Source organism: Xenia sp. Carnegie-2017, unplaced genomic scaffold (assembly GCF_021976095.1).
Source record: "Xenia sp. Carnegie-2017 unplaced genomic scaffold, XeniaSp_v1 HiC_scaffold_24, whole genome shotgun sequence".
In the NCBI taxonomy this organism is placed as follows: domain Eukaryota; kingdom Metazoa; phylum Cnidaria; class Anthozoa; order Malacalcyonacea; family Xeniidae; genus Xenia; species Xenia sp. Carnegie-2017.
This window is the reverse complement of record NW_025813487.1, coordinates 6,372,078-6,393,276: the sequence shown is the minus strand read 5'-3', so window position 1 is coordinate 6,393,276 and position 21,199 is coordinate 6,372,078. Positions and strand designations below refer to the sequence as shown.

At 34.3% G+C, this 21,199-nt stretch overlaps 3 long non-coding RNA genes across 6 annotated transcripts; 2 read left to right on the top strand and 1 right to left on the bottom strand.

The window, feature by feature from the left end:
- The first annotated feature begins 3,331 nt into the window (after positions 1–3,331).
- LOC124450533 lies at positions 3,332–12,925 on the top strand. Of its 2 annotated transcripts, XR_006950052.1 has the most exons (5): positions 3,332–3,447; positions 4,381–4,581; positions 6,668–6,800; positions 11,320–12,642; positions 12,717–12,925. It is a non-coding gene; the product is annotated as an uncharacterized LOC124450533 (long non-coding RNA). The 2 variants fall into 2 exon arrangements; XR_006950053.1 differs by lacking the exons at positions 3,332–3,447; positions 12,717–12,925 and adding an exon at positions 4,212–4,270 and having other exon boundaries at positions 11,320–11,590.
- Positions 11,538–13,668, bottom strand: LOC124450536. 3 transcript variants are annotated; one of them, XR_006950057.1, is made up of 4 exons: positions 13,138–13,668; positions 12,817–12,889; positions 12,452–12,540; positions 11,538–12,261 (listed from the first exon to the last, which is right to left on the bottom strand). It is a non-coding gene; the product is annotated as an uncharacterized LOC124450536 (long non-coding RNA). The 3 variants fall into 3 exon arrangements; XR_006950056.1 differs by lacking the exon at positions 11,538–12,261 and having other exon boundaries at positions 12,283–12,540; XR_006950055.1 differs by lacking the exons at positions 11,538–12,261; positions 12,452–12,540 and having other exon boundaries at positions 12,816–12,889.
- A 2,608-nt stretch (positions 13,669–16,276) lies between these two features.
- LOC124450540 lies at positions 16,277–19,072 on the top strand. The gene is made up of 3 exons (XR_006950065.1): positions 16,277–16,428; positions 16,529–16,614; positions 18,110–19,072. It is a non-coding gene; the product is annotated as an uncharacterized LOC124450540 (long non-coding RNA).
- Positions 19,073–21,199: the final 2,127 nt, after the last annotated feature.

Below are 21,199 nucleotides of genomic sequence, written 5' to 3'. Positions count from 1 at the left end.
TTGACAAAATTCTACATGATTTTTAAAATAACGTTGTTAACATTCAACTTTTTAAAATCACCCCCCCCCTCTACAATCCGTCAGCCGCAATGCATGGTGTTAACTGTTTCACAAATCAGTAGCATACGGAATCCTAGTCTTTACTGCAATCTTATTGGCCTTTGCAGCAAATATAGAATGTCAAAAATAAAATATATGTCGTCTGTACACTTTGTAATGAGCAAAAGCATTCTTAAAGTAAGAGTATGTAAGGTTAGATTAAAAAAGATACATAATTTCATGAGAACAAGCTGCGTTGACTTATATCGTTATTTACTTTAAATCACTAAAATGACATGACGTCATTATAGCAAGTTCTTTGTTTTGCCTTACGGAGACAGCAGGATATGAGCTGAGATGGACATTATGTTAATACAAACGATAAAACGACACTTTAAAATTGTACATACTTTTGCAATTTAAATGTTCGAATTTTACATGAAGATATTTTCTGTTATTTTGTCTTGTGAATCTTTTCAGATTCAAATTTTTCTTACTGGCAAAACTGTTATATTCAGTTCGTAAATATTTTTTATATAAAAATAATTAAGAACAGTGATTTTCGATTTTGCCTTTCAAACAACTCTCTGATCTGGGCCAGTTATCGTAATATGCAGACTTTACTCCTTCAAACAACATCTCTAATTAATTACTCGGATACAGTAAAATTTATTACAAAGATTTGTGCATCCAAATAATTTTTAAGTAATATTGTATCTTCATATAAGATCATAATGTTCATTTCAGGGTTATCCTGAGTCAGTAAAATAAAGAAGAGAAAGTGAATGCACAAGTTTGTTAAGAGTATGCCTATGCTAAAATAAATAAATTATAGTTTATAATAATATCAGAACCTTTTGTTAAACAACAAGTACAAAACATGTTTTCCACATAAGAAGTGTGAAAGGCAGGGATAACAATTTTATTTAAATCATTTTATGGCTTTTCTTCTCAAAATTATCATCGTCGTTGTTGTTATGATCCGAACTTATTACCGTTCCTACTAAAGGAATTGACGTTGGAAGTTCAGTAAAGAATTTCTTATAATTTTTTGAAACTTTTCATATAATTTTGATTTTGCAAATTCTCTTGGAATTATTAATTGATTAGATGGGTTGAGCTCAGATTTTGCAAATGCTATTACATAGTGTATTTGTTTTGCTTACACTATGTATATTTCCAGCAAACTGCTCTAAATATAGCCCCAATCACATTAAATTCTGATATATAGTCATCACTGAAAAAACATCAAAAAAGCGAATCTTACTTTGGCAAATAATCAATAAATCTTGTGAAATGTTGTTTTTGCAAACCTGAAAATTAGAAATAAATGCTGAAAATAGACGAACCTTAAACCAAACTTCTTCTCATGAATTGTGTAGATTCTGTCGCCTTTTATACTATGTGTATAATGCTATATCTTGCGTACAGCACTCCAGGATGAAGCCATTTTTGAAAGCTTATTAGACAAACACATGTAATAACACTGAAAACACAAGCAATTTGCTTTTTGGAGACGATATAAAATGCGAGATTCTAAAGAAACAAGCAAACTTAATTCGATGTTTGCTAGCCCTTATATAGCTGGGAAAAGATCATATTCTTCCATGTTCTCTGTTAAAAACAACTATCATCAGGGCGTATTTTCAAGGAAAAAAACACTTTCACTTGGAGGACAACCGAGAAACAGGAAATAATCAGACAGCGGACAGAAATAAAGCAAAATGTAAAAATTTTGGTTCTTATATAGTGCCAAGCTCACATAAAATATTCACAAAGAAGTGTGGAAAACTTTCAGTAGGGAAGTCTGTCTTTTTTTCTGTATGGCAAAAAATACCACTATCATTTCTTATATTATGGGTATGTCAATTGAATACAGCCGACAAATCTTACCAATGTTTTTAAGCGTAATCTCGAATCGGACTCATACTTAACCCAATACTTAATCGTTCTGTCGCAAAAATTGGTCATCTACTGGCAAATTTCTAAATTTCAATATATTTTCAGTAACTACGCCCAAACCAAGATTATGCCACGCCCACTTTGTTAGCAAATTTGACGCTTTGACCCCCTCCCCCTCAAAAAAACACAGACTTCACTCTCCACTTCTTAACGCTCCTGAGTGCGTGGAGAACTCAACTACCACAACAGTGTTATTAACAGAGCTTGATTCATCATTCACCGTGCCAAATCATCATTTATCCCTCAAACAGAAATAGTTATTCTAGGATTTGTGTTAATTTAATAACAATGACTGATAAAATCACCAAAGAGAAAGCTCTTACGATCAAGAAGCTTTGCTCTGAAGTGTTGCACACGCAGTCGATCACAATTCGTAGATTAGCTAGAGTCATTGGGAAGTTAGTCTCCGATTATATTGGGAACTGGGGTTATGTCTGGCCTGCTTTACTACAAAAACAATGATCAGTTTGAAACACTTGCTTCAAAGAAGGAAAAGATAAATTTAACGAAACGACAATACTTTCCCTATTGCTCACAAAGAATTAACTTGGAGAGTGGAGCAACGTCGCAACTTACAAAAATGTAACATGTAAGAATGAGGTCACATTTTTCATTATAACAGACGCATATCACATCAAACTAATGTATGGGACATACAATGACAAAAGGACGACCGAGAGGATGCACATCAACTATCTAGAAATCCTTTCTCTTAGGCTTAAAAATATTTGGTCAGAACAAGTTACATGTTCACATTCGATTAAGAGTGGACATTACGTTAGCAATGAACATAACAAATAAAATAAGCTTCCGAGCTTAGCTCAGAACGAATTTGGAAATGGCGAATAGCACACGTATGGATAAGTGATTCTCACATTCCTGGCAGCAAATATTTTGTAGCCGATTATCAGTCCACTGCTTGAGACAGTTAAACCAGTGTCAAACCAGTTACATCCCGTTTTACGATGCATACCGACCAGATTACGAAGACTAAATACGTATGCCAAAGGGCTGTTACGCGACTCCTTCGTTCCTGACTGATGACCTTTAGCATCCAAATCAAACCTCAACCTTCGCTAAGTTTTGTTTAATTTAGATGTATGCTTGGTTATGGCGTGGTATATCCCTGGGCTGTACCGAGTTATTAGTTAGAGATTGGATTAGTGTTCAATTTCGTGAATTGCAAATTATTGTCATATTTGCGTCTCATGTTTTTGCTTCATTCTGTCCAGTAATTATGACTCCTGAAATCAACCAATCATCGTAAAGAATAAACAATACTACCACTTTTGGTATGTATGACGTCTTGTGTCTTGTGGTTATGTACTTATGATTGATGGTTCTATGGCGTGTGTTCTTGTGTATGGAGGACGATAGATGGGAGATGGAAGCAACGAAGTCGGCCATGGAAGTCCAACACTGTGTTACTGCAAAGCAGTTTGTTAGGTAATTTTGATAATTTAATATGTTTAAAACATTGTTTGTTGCTGAAAGTGTTCATCAAGGACATGAAATGTGAACGACCAATGTTTAAATAATACGTTTCATGTTTATAAAACGATTATACAATAAAAATTGCCACCTACATTTCGTAGCACTTCATTGTCTAATGGATATTTCTCGTTGATGTATTTTATTTTTACATTAAACAATACAATGTAGGCTCTTCGAAAAACCTACGAATTGCACATTGTTATAGATTCTAAAAGTTTAACTTTTGAGTAAAAAAGTTGCAGTACATTCTCTTAAACTGCACATTTCTGGTGTATAATTATTGTATTGTGATTTCACGCAAATACAGATGAAAAAAGCGTTGAATCCGTGTACGAAATTATTCGGATAGATGGCGTGGGATCTTTATACTCGTGTAAACTCGAGCAAACGTGTGTGTGTAGTGTATTTTGTGTGTGTGTAATGTATTTTGTGTATGTATTATTATCTTTATTTTGTATAATTCTTATCATTTTGTGTGGTGTCCCTTGTGAGCCACCGTATCTGACTACTAAAGTTGCAAATTCCAATTTCTACCAAGAATCAACAATATTACAAAGGTTTGTTTGTGCTTCGGCTTTTGAGAAGAATTCGTCATCCGTATCGGAAAAATTAGTGGAGGTCTCAAATATTTTGATGTTATTAGCTTGCGAGCATTGGTTAATTATTGTCTTTCTTGGATGTTGGTATTCTCGATATTTTCTATTTTGTCCTTAGAGATGCGAACTTCTCAGGATATAACTTGTTATAGTGTTGTGATACTTCACATTGTTGAAATGTTAGTATACATGTATAGTACTGTTAAAATATATAGTTTATGATCATTAACTATTAATATTTCATAAATATTTGATTTGTTTTTACTACTGTTCTCATTTCTCATTTCAGGGACTTGTGGCTGAAATTGTGTGAATGTGCACTCACTGTTACACTGTATCTGATGGCACTATTTGGTTTATTTTGATTTGTTCACTGTGAATTTTATCATGTGTGTCTTGGTTAAAGTTTATGTATTCCCTGTGTGTCTCATCATGGTTCTACTGGTTGATGTTCATGTACTGACTGTATGTTTCTCATAAGAACTGAAAGGTATGATATATGCATATACATCATGTAAATCTACACTAGCTAAACTAGCATTAAAACTTCAGAATAGCTTTACACATTTTTAAGCAAAATTGGGTTTAAACTTTGAAACATCAAAGTCTCTAAGAAATAAAAAGGCTTGTCTTCAAGTAGAGACCCCCTGCTGTCAAAGTTTGAAAATCTAATTACCATAACTGCTTGTTTTTGCTTGGATCCCGAGTGCAGCAGTCAAATGGGAGCCATGCCAAGGGTATGACATGCAAATAAAGCTGCACCCCTTTTAAGGGTCAAGTTCACACAATGCTCTTATGACAAAGTTAGAAAGGCAATATATTTTTCTCTACTGAAAGTGATGAATGTAAAAATTCATATGCAAGTGCAACAGTGTTAAACTTGGCCAGCAAATTGATAAGACTTCAAATAAGAAAACCAATCAAACACAAAGCCAGAATCAATGTGGCATAGTGCAGACTCAACACCAATCTGGAATAAAACTCTGACATAAACACATCATGTGAACTGAGTCAACCATTTGAGTTTCATACCTGCATCATGTGACCAGGTCTTTGTGTGCTCATTTTAAAAAATTTACTTACCGAAAGAAGTCTCTGAATTTTCAAACTCTGTGTTTTAGGATTTTTTCCTCTGTAAAGCAAATAAAAATAGTACTGCGTTCATTTAGAGTAATTGTTGCCGATTACTTTTATACTTATTTTGTAAAATATTTATTGATAGTAGACATTTCAGTACACCAAATACCGTTATGAACAAACATTAATAGCATAAAAATTCTAGATCAAATTAACCATGCAATACTGTCAATCAAAACATCAACTTTTAGCCTTTATAAACCCGTACATTGTGTATAAAAGAAAGAATACCATTAAGAATTGACAAAGTGTTAAGCTATTAAATCCTGATGAGTATGCTTCTCCCACTGATGCATTATTGATTATTGAACTGATTTTTGCTGTTAGAAGTTAGTAATAAATTCCCAGGAGCAGAAAAGCTTTTGTGCTAATAACAAAGATTTATAATATGAGCATGTATCTGACAATATTTTATGTGCTTGCAGACTTAGTATGGTAATAGGCATTGAAATTATACCATACATGAATTTCCAAAGTTATTTTTTATACACCCTGTATAAATACAAATAATGGTCTCTCATTTAGTCTGTTGTAATATGTTTTTCTTTCCAATGATAGAATATTAAAAAGTTTTGCTCTGCCACCATAGAAGCCTTACTTTACAATTTCAAGCTTGACTGCTGCCTGCCTGAGGGATGAGTTGTTATTAGTCATTAGCTTTAGGGATGAGTTTGTATTTTTGTTTTCTTTAAGTAAATAACATTGAGATTACTATCAAGATTCACGTAATATTTTTAGGGAAGCTCAGGCCTCTTATTCCCAAAGTTAGGCAGGTTGAGCATCCCAAGACAGACAGCTTGCCAACACAAGATATGAGTTATGTTACAAACAAGACTGTTCTGGAATATCAATGATTCTAAAATAGAGTCAAATATCATCTTGTTTTTTAATACAACTCATAACTTGAGTTTACAAGATGTCTTTGTTCATCAAAGTATGTTTCATCTTATATTTCTGAAATTGTCTGCTTGGAAAGGATTTTTAATATCTTGTCAAGGAGTAATCATTTTAGTTGTTGTGGTAATAAGAAATAAAAATATTTACTGTATTTCCACAGGCTTATGTAAACCAGGGAGATGTTTGGGAGAAGCTGAGAGAGAATGAGTGCAAGCCTGACTTCAAAGTTTGCACCTGCTCACAAGTTTCACAAATGTCTCCAAAGCTTGCATAAGCCAGTGCTAACATGAAAAACATTTTATTTTTTTGAAATAAGAAATAGCAAGAAACAAAGAAATTTTAAATAAATGTTTTAATTTTCTTGTTAACATGTATTGATGATTATTTTGCAAATTCTCTTTGATTGACATAATTGATCAAGCTCACCTCAGTTTCACAGGCTAATAAAAACTCAGCCATTGTCCAAATAGCAGAAGTGTTTCATGGTTATTACATTAAATTATATGACATATATATTTACCACCATACTTTTTCTTATTTAGAGACTTGCTTTCAAAGTTCAGTGGATTGAAATTTGCTATCGTAATTTTAATGGCTCTACTTTGTTAATGTTAATCTGCTCACTGTTTTTCTCACAAAAAGTATAAAAGATGAAGCGCCTCAAAATGGCATGTGGTACGTATGTGTTTTAAACTGTTAATTGGCTTCCTCAAAAAGAACTATTTCAACTTAAGTGAACTTTGCCACCATTTTTGCTCAAGAAGACTTGTATCTAGAAAATTATTCTGATGGTGTTGATTTGTATTTCAACTTTTTTCAAATTAAGTCAGTGTAGTGTGTATATGATCTTCAGTTGTTCATCTTTAAGTGTTGCTTTAGAGTGCCATAGACAATCTCAGCATATCATTCAAGTTTTATTTGCCAACAATACATACATTCATTGGTGTAACTTAACTTTTCTGACCATTTGCTCTTATTGTAAGTTGGACATTTAAATTGGTTGCTCTGTATAAAATTCACCTGGCATACAACACATTATCTATTAACAGTTGTAAGTCATTTGAGGATTTTCTGAAGGGTATCTTCTCCCAACTCCCCAATATTTATTAATGTTTAACTCAGATATTCAAACCTTATTTAATACTGTTATGTACATACCCACCAAGCATAAAGTTTATGACCATTGTGTTATTGTTTTCATTCTATGAATAAACATTTATTGACCAAACAAAGAAATGAAACTAACACAAAATTACTCCATTTTTCAGAAATATTAAACGTTATATTTTACTCTTTCGCTATAGCCTCGCACGACTTTAAAATTTACGACAATTTGTTTGTATGAAGTACGGCAATATTGAATGTGGTTAGTCGTTTTTGTGAATTTTGAATGTGGAGCAAAACTTACGAAAGTAACAAATATCTTATTAAATTAATGGTTCATTTCTTTTGTAAACACTGCTTAAAGATACTGAAATTATTAGTTAAGACTACAGAATAATTAAATTACACCTTGAAATCTATCAGGTCAACCGGACTTTTTTAATTTCGTGGTAAATTATTTTCGTTCTCGGGGTGTGTATCAAAGAATATTTTATCAATGTTACTGTAAGCACCAGCCGACGTGCGCGAGTGAGATACATTGTTTAGAAAATCCTAACAGAATGGTTGCTATTGAAGATTACCTAGTCTTTTGTTAAAGGACACCTGTGCAGTGGCGTAGCTAGGAAAAATAGTCACTCCCGCCAATCTATCTCGCGCCGAAGGCGCGACCCCACTAGGGGGGTCCGGGGGCATGCTCCCCCGGAAAATTTTGAAATCCAGAGCCTTGGAAATAGCATTTCCTGCGATTTCGAGGGCGAATTATTTGTTGTACAATAATTTATAAAAAACCATTTTTGTTAGCTGCATTCTTAATGTGGCAATCGTTGAAACTGCAACTAGTTAAAAAGGTACTAAAGGTGGCTCAGAGAAACGTTACGCAGGAGACAATTGTCCCCTAAAACATAATTTACTCATCACTGCCCCTGCATAAACAGAAGAAATTTGTATTAGCACAAAAAATAATATAGTATACGACACTTCTAAAGTGCATAGAGAGAGATTTTTCTTAGCATTCTACTTGTTAGTTTAAACTTGTTTAGATTGGGGCAAGTAGACAGGGATGGCTTTATTCTTTAAAGTTATGCTTAATTTTCTCAATGAAGTACCATGTATTATACGAACAAATATCAAAACACATACTATACTCATCATTTATAAAGAAAGGCCAGCCTCCTGGTTTTTCTACAAATTTTTCAACCACCTCGTTATGCAACACCTCTGATTCCTCTTTCTTTTCAATGATATCTTTGTGAATAAATATTCTACACAAAGAGCTGCCGACCTTGACCCATTCTATTTCTTAAATAGCTTTTACCCTTTTAAGCAAGAAAAAACCTCTACTGAAGCACTTGCCACTGCCAACACACCATTCAATTTTAACAAATTTACCACTTGACCTAAACTCGACTGGAGATTAAATTTGAAGATGTATTTAAGAACCTCATTACTGCACTCTTTGTGAAAGTCCTTGTCGTTGTAAATGAAGGAAAGTTGACTCTCCAAAGTTTGGATGTCAAAAAGGACTATACTTATTTTGAGAAGATTGATCTTCTCCTGTGGAACTATGCCCTTCCATGTAGTAAATAGTTTAGGATTTACAAGGTCTAAAAACTCGAACTGATTAATATCTTGAAATCGTTCACTTAACATGCCTTTAATGGAATCAATAATCTCAAAATAAAGCTGTTTGTAATTGTATCTACTATCTGCTCTGGTTGCTGGTGGGCCTACTTTTTCTAGTGCAGTTTGGTAAAACTCGGTGAAAGCTTGATCTGTGGTGACACAATAAACTGCTTGAAATTGTCAATCTTGCTTATGCCATAGTTAAAATGGGTTTCCTATTTTGAAGAATGGAATACAAAATTGTGGACTGTTCTAAAATCCTGTAAAAAACACACACTAGAAAACAAAAGAGAAAGCTATCAAGATAATGCAGTAAGCCACTTATTTTACTTAATGACTCATCATCCCACCCAGCTGGTTGTTCAAGTACCCCTCAAAAATATCTAAAAGTTTTTCATAGTTTTGTGCAATACATTGATTAATCTAGAGCGATAATACCATCTTGTTTCACCAGGGCAGGAAACTCAAGGTTGTTAGATGTGAGAAAAGCTTTTCTTTTGGGGCATTGCTTGTAAATGTGCTGAATGTAGCTATATTAATAAAAAGATTTTAACAGGAGAAATTGATGAGGCTGACTGGCATAGGACCAGGTTCAATCTATGAGCTGCACAATGAACAAAATGAGCAAAAGGATACTCTTGTCGAACCAATGCTTGAACACCATTGATATGGCCAGACATGACAGAAGCACCATCATATGTTTGTAAAACCAGTTTTTCTTTTATATTAGAATACTCACCAAGTTTATCTTTGAAAACTTGTGATATTGCTGTGGCATTTCTGTTCATACTTTCATCCACAAATCCTAATTGCCTCTCCATAATTTCACTTGCTTTGTCAAACCGAGCAATAACACTTAGCTGCTCTTTGGTGGAGACATCAGATGCTTCATCAACCTGAATACTCATAAATGTGCAATCATTTATTTCCTTTCTGATTTCATCTTCAATAATTGAATCAAGACAGCTGATAAGACCATCTTGAATTTCTGGGGAGACTCCAGTAAATCTTTTGTCACCAACTATATCAGATTCTGCTAGTCTACTGTGCAGTCGACGCTCAAATACAGAATCAAACTTAGCAAAACATTCGAGCAACTCTCTATAATTACCTTTGTTCAAGCTACCTTCGGACTCATTGTGACCTCTAAATGGCAACTCTTGCTTTGACAAATACAGCATGGCCTCAGTAACAGTTTTTAAAATTTCTCGATTTTGTCTTACCTCCTCATTGTGACGCTGAATCTCATTTCTTCTAGCGAGGGACATAAGACAATCAATTCGTTCACTAGCTCCATACGTTTTCCATGTCTTAAATGCAGTCAAATGCGATTTAGATTTTTCATGCTTCTTAGCATCAGACATAATACTACGCATATCGTTGTAGCCATTCTTAGTCCACGATGGCGATGTTTTGGGGAAACATTAGACATGGCCAACAAAACACTTTCTGCAAGGTTGTACTGCCACACAGCCAGTCCTTTGCCTCATACCAAACTCTCTGAAATGCTCTTCCCTTATTTTGGATAGTTAAATCAGGAGTAGGCCGTTCATGAACGATAACATTCTGTTCGACCGACGATCGAGCAGAGAACGGTTTAGCTAATAAGCTATTTACTAAATCAACATCAGTTGAGCAAATCGCAGTCGCATTGAAGCCATTGTGTCATACACAAATACAAAATAGCAATTTGAGAGTAAACACAATGGAAAATTAATACCGACAATGACACGTAATTTGATAATCACTAATCGCTGTACTCGTATTAAAAGGTCGAATAATTACAACCTCCGCCAATTTAAAATAGCGGGAGTTCGACTATAAAACAGCAGATTTGAGCATGCGTCAAGTCCCTTAGCCAACCAGAATTCAAAACTTCTTATATAGAATTATATTGCATGTTCCGCCCTCTGAAGATGGGCGGAATACGTGGAGAATCGCGCGAGTATGCAATGTGCGAGAAAAGGCGGTTGCTAGGTTACATAACAAATCTTGAGATTTTGCTGTATTACGATTACGAACCACCTAATAAAAGCCTAAATATGAACGAATAAAACATAATATTACAAATTGTTCGTGAAATAATGTATATCTTATGTCCAAATAGAATATTTATTATTTTTTTGGGAAATTTCTACTCCCGCCGGGCGGGAGTAGCGGGACCGCTAGCTACGCCACTGCACCTGTGGTGTATTTGTACTTGTCAGTTCGACGAACAACATTTAAACATGTTTCGGATTTCCGAAAATTGCTAAAACCTTTTATTGCCCTGAAAATCAAATTTATTGCCCTGAAAATCAAATGTACTTAAAAATCGTTGACTTGACAGTACAAATAGCTTGAAGTGCACATTTTGACGGTTTTGAGTATCGTTTTCTTCCAATATAGCTAAGGGTGAATAGAGCTCTTATCGCGTGCGAACTGAATTATAAAATGACTTACCTTACGTTTTTATCTTGTTTCCTAGATGAAATTTTTGGTACAAACGCGTGATCTATCACTCGCTCCTATGATTAAGACCCATTTTGCGGCATATTCTCTGAATTTTGATGTTGCAATGAAAGAGTCACGACTGATTGTGTGACACAAACACTTAGATGTCACGGATGGACGACTACATTTATCAAAAATATAGAACAGAATGTAATGTTTCACTCCAAATATCGTTCCATTTTAAACACAAAGTAGAGGTTTGCAAAAAAGTTTTTTTACTCAGTAAATATATCTCAGGGAAATAACTACGTATCAGCTGATGATGTCTTAAATAGAAGACGAAGCGTCATCTTTAAAACAAAGCTTTTTCCACCATTGTTTGCTGTAGTAATTCAACATTTAGATTACGAGCTCTCATCTACAAAATGATAGTTGATGAGTACAAAGCCAAAATCAACTCTCGCATCATGGAAGTTGAGAGCGAGTAATCTAATTGTTTTAGTAGAATCATACTGGTATACATAAAGGAAAGTGTCGCTATAGTTTTCCTTGATTTGTTGTTTCATCAACACAACACAAAAAGAAAATTCCCATCTATAGACAAAATTTTACCAGCGCTGAATCAATGAATCTTGGTCAGCCTCTAAGGGCCAATTACATGAGCCCGGTAGCCGAGATTTAGCAAAGTGTTAATCATTTTGGTAAATGAAAAAGATTAAATACTTCACATAAAAAACTTATTTGAGCAATTTAAGATTTACATGGAAAGCGCATTGTCACATCAGCCTAGTAGCTAAGTCAGCCCCCCGTCGAGGACCTTAGCCGCTCTGTTGGGGAATTCCTGGTGCCACCCCTGTTAGATCCATCTGTGATAGCAATTTTAATATACTTGACTGAGCTCCACGAAAAAGCCAAAAAGGTTTATCATATTCGACAATAAATACGACTAGAAGCACCATATCGGTATTCACACTACCTAGCAACAATAAACAAATTGTTTGCTTTTTATCAAAAGGTGCATTTCATCATCATTACATTATTAAGCACATAGATCAATTCATGGTATTTGACTATTTGTTAGTATAGTCAGTGTTTTTGTTTTACTTCACCAAACAACATATTAACAATGAATACAAAACTGACTAATTTACTTCAAAACAACTAACCTCACTTCTGCACACTTTTCCATTGTTAACATCTTTACAAAATGTTCCTTCAACAAATTCTTCAACAGTTGCAGGCTTCCCTTTGTAAACTGTATAGTATGAAAAGGTAAAAGTAAAGGATTTACCAAAGATTATCTGATGCTAATACAATATCGGTAAAAATCTAAAGGCATGGATTTGGCTCACTAGGGGTAATATGCAGTTTACATTTATACAACTTTATTAGGTAACTGCAATGAAGTTTTTTTTTTTTTCTTTAAGTTAGGTTGTATTGCATATAAAAAGCTAAAGGAAGCACAAGAGGACACAAACAATTGGTTAAACAATTATCTTCTACAACACAAAAAAGGTGTTCAGAAAGATACCTTTCAGTTTTTAATATTTTGCTCCAAAGATGATTCATTATTCTTATCAGCTGGAATGCTTTGCAGGTGTAGCCTAACAAAATATCAATAACATATCTATTGAAATTTTAATATTGCTTTGCATGTGTCATCCAATACATCCTGACAGCCTAACATTTCAGTGGTAAAAGGAAAATGTAAAACCGAGGATGTTAAGAGCCTACAGTAAATTACCAAATACGAAACTGTTAGCAAAAATCTGAAATAATGGAGCTTCCATATATTGTATAAACAATGAGGCCTCCTGTCATCACATAAATAATACATAATAACATTGCTTACTTTGCTCTGGGCTTTCAGTATCAAGCACTCATTTGTTCAAAGAAACTTTGTGAAAGCCATAATAGTCTATAATATATACGGTATTGATCAATCTTCTTACTGGACTCACTCCCACTTGAACGAAGTATGCAGTTGAGTTTCATATTGATGCAAGTAATGGAAATTACAAACATGATAAATACTTTCACTAAGACCATTTCAGAACAGAACGAAAGCAACAATCTAATTGACTCTATAAAGCGTTTACAAGTTCTTTCTCCTGAGCAACAATGTCTTTCTACACGACAATTCTTCGACTGATGCTAGCAATCATGCCACTTGCTTTTAGTTGCTACGGTAAACAACAGCCTCGAGGCCCTCGACTATGTCGTCGCATGGCAGAAATTCTTCTTGTGAATCGCCAGTATGAGGACAAATCTACAGAATGATAATTCTCGTAAAAGAACAAGGAAGTGCTGCCGTATTCTAAATTACATCTGTATTATTTTCGATGTTCACTGCACACAGCAAGCGATACAGCAATTGTCTGACTCTGTCATTATCATCGAGTTACTTTATGAATATTACATGATGGAGGCTATGACGTCACAGACTTATTCGGCCTTCACTTTAGCTTCTTTCTCAAAGACACAAGTACGAACTTCATCTCTTTCTATTTTTATTCCTATCAAGCATCTGTTCATACGACTACTTTGTGGGAAAATTTTACGTATGTCAGTTGTATTAAAAATGCGTCGCTTAACAAACCTCGACAATATTTATTATTTGAAGTCATTGAAATTTTAACAAGCAAGTGTTGGTTGATGGCGAAAGTTGGCAAATTTCCCTGTAACTTTGGCTTCACGTTCAGGTTTGGATGATTCATAAACTATTTCCTAAAATGTAATAAATACTTACATTTATCATGAAATATATACTTTCATTTAGCTCTTGTGACATATTTATTAGCACATTTTAAAATATCTTAAGAGAAATGCATGCTTTGATCTGGATTTGTTATGGGTGAACATGGCTGAATCCTTTGAAGTTGTTGATTATGTTGATATGTTCAACAGAGTTCGTACACAATACACAGAAACTTGAATATTCTTGAAAGTCCTCGAATTAATTAAGATGTCCTTCAAAGATCTTGGATTTCAATTTTTTTCAAATTTTTCTGACTAATTTTCTTTTCATCAGTGAATTTAAAAATGTAATCTTTATGTCGGAAATTTGAAGCAACAAACCAACATGGCGGCTTCACATCACATAACCAGTGAACTCCATATATATATATATCTGGAATGATAACGACAATACATTTTATAGATATAAAATTGAAGCCAAAGTCCTAGTCTCTTGCGCGGTTTGTACGTCAGTTCCAGTCCTTCAAAGTCGAATATTCACGCGGTTTGTACGTCAGTTTCATTCCCCTGAGTGCCAAACATACACGGCCAATATAAATTTGAATACAAATTGCAAAAGCATAAACATATAAACAACATCACGACAAACAACACACGAGGCCAACTCTTCGCAAAGGTTATTTTTACAGCTGAAACTTTACTACAGTGAGTTCGTTGTAACTTACAACTTGTAACGAGGAAAAGCCAACTGAAAATTACACTTTATGCTAAAAGGCAATACAATAAGAAAATATGACGAGAAAATATTCAAGCATAAATTTTCTTTCGTCGGAAGGTAAATTTTCAAACGGTGTCAGACAGTGTTTGTCTTTTTGTCGTTTCAATGGATTTAAAGATCTGTTTTTCCGAAGAAAAAGAAACTTGAATATCCAGGTTCATAAAATATTGAGTCTATAACTCGCATTTTACTTTTACAGAGCGATTGTATCTTTCATCGATTTTGATAGTGCTTGAAATACTAAATGGTTGTCATCTCGATATCAGTAATTGAATATCCTTAAAGACTTTGATATGTTTTAAAGGAAAACCGCAGCGTAAAAGCAGATCGACTAAGTTCACCTCACCTGCTTCTCGATTTATCACTTTGATTCACTTTCCGTGAACCTTTTCATTCCAAAATTTCGTTATTTTACGCTCTGATCAAGATCCGAACTCTACCATTACCAAGGGACAAATGATTTAAAAAAATTAAAATGAACACGCGAGAGACTGTGATGACGAATGATGACGACAAATATTTTTTTGGCTTCGGTTATCATTCCAGTTATTCAAATGTCGAGTTCACTGCACATAACTTGCCGCTGAAAGCGCCATTTTGAATTATGAATTTTTCGTTTACCTCCCCCCTGATTTATTTCTAAATACATGTTTGTTGAATTTGTATTTTTTGTATATTCTTAGTTATTTTAACAATGTTATTTTGCATTTAAGTCATTTTATGTTTACAAAAGAAACACACAAAAATCAAGGTTATATGATATATGCTAGTATGTACATCAGTGAAAATGTAACTTAAATTATAAAATGGAAATGTAGAATATGAGGGCAGGAGATATTCCATTTTTGATTTTATAATTTCATAGGGCAATACGCAACCCAATAAGGAAAACAGAAATCCATTTTTTCTTTGAATGGCAAAAAAGCAGTACCAGCTTTTGAAACAACGACGCCAGGTTTAAGATATCTTGATGAAACTCAACGTAGTTAAAGCACCTTGCGTACATTAGAGAGTTTTTGATGAGGACTCGTTGACCAATGAAAATGTCAATGTGCAATCAAGCTAGAAAGAGAATCTGAAAGATGAAGATAAGTGTGTAAGGATGGAAGTGAAATATTTTTATTTTTTTGTCACAATTTATTAATTAAGTTTGGCAAATCTTTTACCACCTCTCTTGATGCTTATAAAGCACTTAGTGAACACAAGAATACCCCGAGTCTATGTAGGTGTTGACAGTTTGTTGAGTTCATTGGGTTTCACATAGGCTTACGGTTATACTGTGGCCGTACAATGCATGACAGACTGGTATACAAGATCTGTTGTTGCCTAATCGTTGAAGATATTTGATTGTGGGAAAATTTTATGGGAGTGAGGATGAAAAGTTGAGCAGTAAGGATAGAAAGTCGAGGCTGGAGTTAAAAAGTAAAGGTGGAGAACACAATCTGCATTTTGTTTCCTTTTGTCAAGCCTTCACTTATCTCATTCACTTCAACCAAGTAGTCAACCCTTCAAAATTGTAATTGCTCTAAAGGAACACGTGACTTATTTTGACCAATTACATTTGATAATTGGCACTAAATTTGCCGATCCTTCACGCGCCATGTTTAAATGGATTTTTTCCTAATACCACAGAATATGTATCTATTCTGTGCTAATACAGTCTTTATCGTAAGTATTATGTGAAATATTGCATTATTTGTTCAATAAATGAGATTTATAGCATCATAGTGAGCTTAACTTGTCAAATACACGACTATTTGTCTTGAAGGTATTGAAAAATCTTTCGCGTACTGAGCAAACTTGTTGTCGACAAGCCAAGCAGAGAGTCTCACGGCTTGCTTTCTTTGGTACAAGGTAGGATGGTTTTGATGACCATAAGAAATAAATATTAACGGTTTGTTTACCATTTCCTGAAATTATTGCTGAATATTTGTATTTTAGTACAAGAAATCTTAGACATAGTATGATGTCTCACTAGTTCATTTCATATAATTTCATATACATTTACCTACACGTGACAAGTGAATCAAAACATCTACAAAAACTGTAGACGTTTTGGTTAGAAAGTTACGAGTCTCAGGAGTTAAGATAGCATGGTTGGATATAGGTTTATTTATATTTATTAACTACTTATTAGCTTTGCAATATGGTTTAGTGTGTAATATTGTGTATTTTTATACACTTAAAGTTAAAACTAATTATTGTTCTTTGACTTCAACTACCCCCAATAACTTCCTAAACTTTTGAAATTGAACTTTCGAGAGTCCCTTGGTCATAATGTCACATAACAATACTTGATAGAAACGATGTTACTTTCGACTTGTTCTCAAATATAATGATACCACACATCTATATCTTTAGTTCTATTATGGAACTTATAGGATTTCTGGTGAGGTTAATTAAGTGGTTCGGTGATAGGTTCCTTTCGCATAAGCCAATATGACACGATCATCCCAAGATTAGCTTTAGTTGGCTGTAGTCACATTCAAACGTCATGTGCTGAGTTGCACCAGAATGGATTATCCAGTCACATCTACTTTCATTTCCATTTGTAATTAACGCTACTCATCAGTATCTTCTTGACAATTTTCACCTTGTTCATTTTCATCTTCTTTGGCACAATGTGCAGACCCTTTCCCTTTGTTCTGGAAATTATGCTTGAATTGTCCTTTTTTAGGGACAATCTCATGCAAATGTCCTTTAAAAGAATGCTGATGTTCATTTTCATTCTTGTTTTAGTCCTTTTTCTTGGTGCTATTCACAGGCTTGGTATTAGTCTTAGTACTGCTTTGTTCTTAGCCTTGCTATCATTGATAGTGTTAATCTAAGTGCTGGTGTTGCTCTTATAGATGGTGATAGTATTAGTCATAGTGTGTAGTGTTAGAGATAGTCTTTAAGTTGGTATTAGTCTCAATCTTGGTGTTAATGTAGTGTTAATCTTCATGCTGATGTTAGTGTTAGACTTGGTTTTAGTGATAGTATTATATGTTTGTAAACATATAACGATACTCCCGGGTTCAAACCATTTACTTTATAGTGATAGTATTAGCTATAGTGATTGTATTAGTCATTTAGTGGTTTTAATACTGATGTTTGTCTTGGTGTTTATGATGGTGATAGTGATAGTATTAGTGATAGTGTGATGTTGCTCTCATCCTTGCTGTTTGTGACTGTGTTTGTCTTAGTTTAGTGTAGGTCTTAATACTTATGTTGGTCTTGCTGTTTGTGATGGTGATAGTGATAGTATTAGTCATAGTGTGATGTTTGTCTAATCCTTGCTGTTTGTGATTGTGTTAGTCTTACGTTAAAAAAAAGTAATTTTGTTTTGTGTATTTCTTTTTATAATTAGGTGTTTTTGGTGGTGTTAGTCGTATATCGAGTCGCAAGAAAGAATCGTTTTGAAGAACTGTTTGGAATCACCTGTGTACGATACATACATAATAAAGCATGTTACATCTAAACAGCCCGACTAAAAGGTGAACAGGAAACAACGACAGCAAGTGCAATGGCAGAACAACGATGAAATTGAATTTAACAAAGTGAGCATTTGTCGAGAAGAATTTGGGTATATAAACCGATCAACTGCTAGAACTTTGGATAAAAGTCAACGTTGATGTTGGGAAAGAATTTGCTGTTGACTGAACGATATTCTCAGCGTGGATTGCACGCAAATTATTAACTGTCAAAGCGGAATTATTACGAATTAAATTACTACGAGTGAACTACGACAAGTGCCATTGGGTTGATAAAGCTAATATCGACAGCAGCCGCTAAAAGAAATCTGTATGGCTTAGCCGTAAGAAAACATGCTGCTTTTGAAACACTTGTCTCTTTGATTTTCTAAAGAAGACATAAGTAACTATAGATGTTTTACTAATGTATTATTAAACTAACATTAATATAAATGTATATATTTGTGTAACTCTTTCACACTATATATGTACACTCCTTCTTCGTGTAATTTTTACGAATGTGATTTTTGGTTTGTTGCTTTATCTTTAGCTGGAAGTGTTCTGCTATAATTTTGATTCGAGTCCTTCAATGGTCTATTTTTTTTGCATTAAATCCTTCAAGGTAGGAATGGCACTTTAAAATGACCAGGTGTCTTCAACGAACTCTCTGGTCTAGTGGATAGACACAACCTTTCGAGGTTGAGAGTGGAGGTTCGAGCCCTGTCTGGAAAAAGATGTAACTATGCTAAGGATGAATAAGAAATAGGAAAATAAGGAAATAGTGCTGGTTAATAGAACAAAAATGGGATTTCTATTACTAAACTTTTCGAGAATGGAATGCGACACTTAGTATAAATTCAGAAAAAAACGCTCTCCGATGAGAAGGAGAGCGAAGAAAAAAAAAAGATAGGATCCCATGCAAAAAACCACTCTTAAAAAAACTAAGTCTTTTGCTCAAATTTTTTTATGACTCCCTGTGATCAGGGAGTTATTTTTTTAAATTTTGAAAAGTCAGGAAACCCAAGAGCAAACAGAACGCCCTAATCATCCCTTTCTTACTTCCAGGCACTGGTTCTTGTGCACCGGAGGTCATTGATGTCGAACTAAACGCCCAACATCGGCCAGTTGAGCTAACCGCTCATCATCGAAAGCTCTATGTTTTTTAGTTGTGGGGAAAACTTTGTGGGGAAAAATGTTAAAATTTGTGAAAATGCATTAATTATAGTCCTTGTGGGGAAAAAATGTTAAGATTTGTGAAAATGCATGAATTATAGTCTTTGTGGGGAAAAATGTTAAAGCTTGTGAAAATGCATGAATTATAGTCTTTATGGGGAAAATGTTAAGATTTTAGAAAATGCATGAATTATAGTCTTTCGGGGAAAAGTGTTAAAATTTCCAGAAAATGCATGAATTATAGTCTTTGTGGGGAAAAATGTTAAAATTTAGAAATGCATGAATTATAGTCTTTTGTGGGGAAAATGTTAAGATTTTGAAAATGCATGAATTATAGTCTTTGTGAAAAACGTTAAAATTTGAAAATGCATGAATTATAGTCTCTTGTGAAAAATGTTAAGATTTTGAAAATGCATGAATTATAGTCTTGTGGGGGAAAAAATGTTAAAATTTGTAAAAATGCATGAATTATAGTCTTTGTGGGGAAAAATGTTAAAATTTGTGAAAATGCATGAATAGAAAGAGAAAAAGATGTAATCGATTACATAAAAGAGAAAAAGTTGTCATTGTATAAAAGACTATATCATAAAAGACGCCATTTCATAGGTTTCTTTGTCCTTGCTATTTAACTTTTGTCGCAACCAAAACCAACGATGAAAAGAATATGGTTGGTGCGTTATGATGATAAAAATAGTTCAGTTAGTTCAAACATAAAGTCAAATGATCTCGACGCCATTGCATCGGAAAAATGACCTAAGACATGCTCGTCACTGCCTTGATTTACCACATGGCATCGCGTGAATTGACTACCTTCGATTACTTGGAATACTTTCGACTATGAAATGACTAATTTTTCAATTAGTCATTTCAAAGGTAGACACAAAGGTGGACAAGAAGGTAGACACAAAGGTAGACAAGAAGATAGACACAAATGTCGACAACATTGACTATAGATGAAATGATGACACTCAAGTTATGGCAAGATTGTAAATTGACAAAAGACTTGAATTAGTAAGTGGATACTGTTCTGTAGGAACCATATGCTTTTGTACAAACCATTACAATATTATCATGCATGATGGTAAAAAATATGTCATTTAACTTTGAACAGACAAGTTAGAAACTCCCAGCGCCATTAAATTGACTACGAACATGCGCGTTGTTTTTTTGATTCACCACATGGCAATGTCTGACATTGTGCATACTCCATTCGTCTTCCTCCTTTCGGTTATATCATTTATTATCTTGCAATGTTAGAGCTAAACAACTAAAATGCGTAGTAAGTCTCTTTCTTCATCTTTGCAATGATGGTGACCAAGAACAAAACAAACACAGTATTAAATGTGAGTCTCAAGAGAAATGAAGACAGTGTTGTTTAGTCAGAAACACTTGACATGTTTTAACGGTTTTCCTATTCACCCGTCTGGCCGAGTGGTAAAGATGTCGGTGCAGTGCTCTCACCTTCTCGGGTTCAAGACCATCTAAGGTTCAAGACCTTCTCCTTTTCTTTCGCTTCACATTGAAAAAATTTAACAAATACTCCAAAACATAGAGCTTTCGATGATGAGCGGTTAGTTCAACTGGCCGATGTTGGGCGTTTAGTTCGACATCAATGACCTCCGGTGCACAAGATCCTTGGTTCGCCCCTCTGCCAACACACTTGGCAGGTGTACGCGGTGGATGTGGAAGACAGAAAGTCGAACTGAGGAACGAGTGCCTGGATGTAAGAAAGGGATGATTAGGGCGTTCTGTTTGCTCTTGGGTTTCCTGACTTTTCAAAATTTAAAAAAATAACTCCCTGATCACAGGGAGTC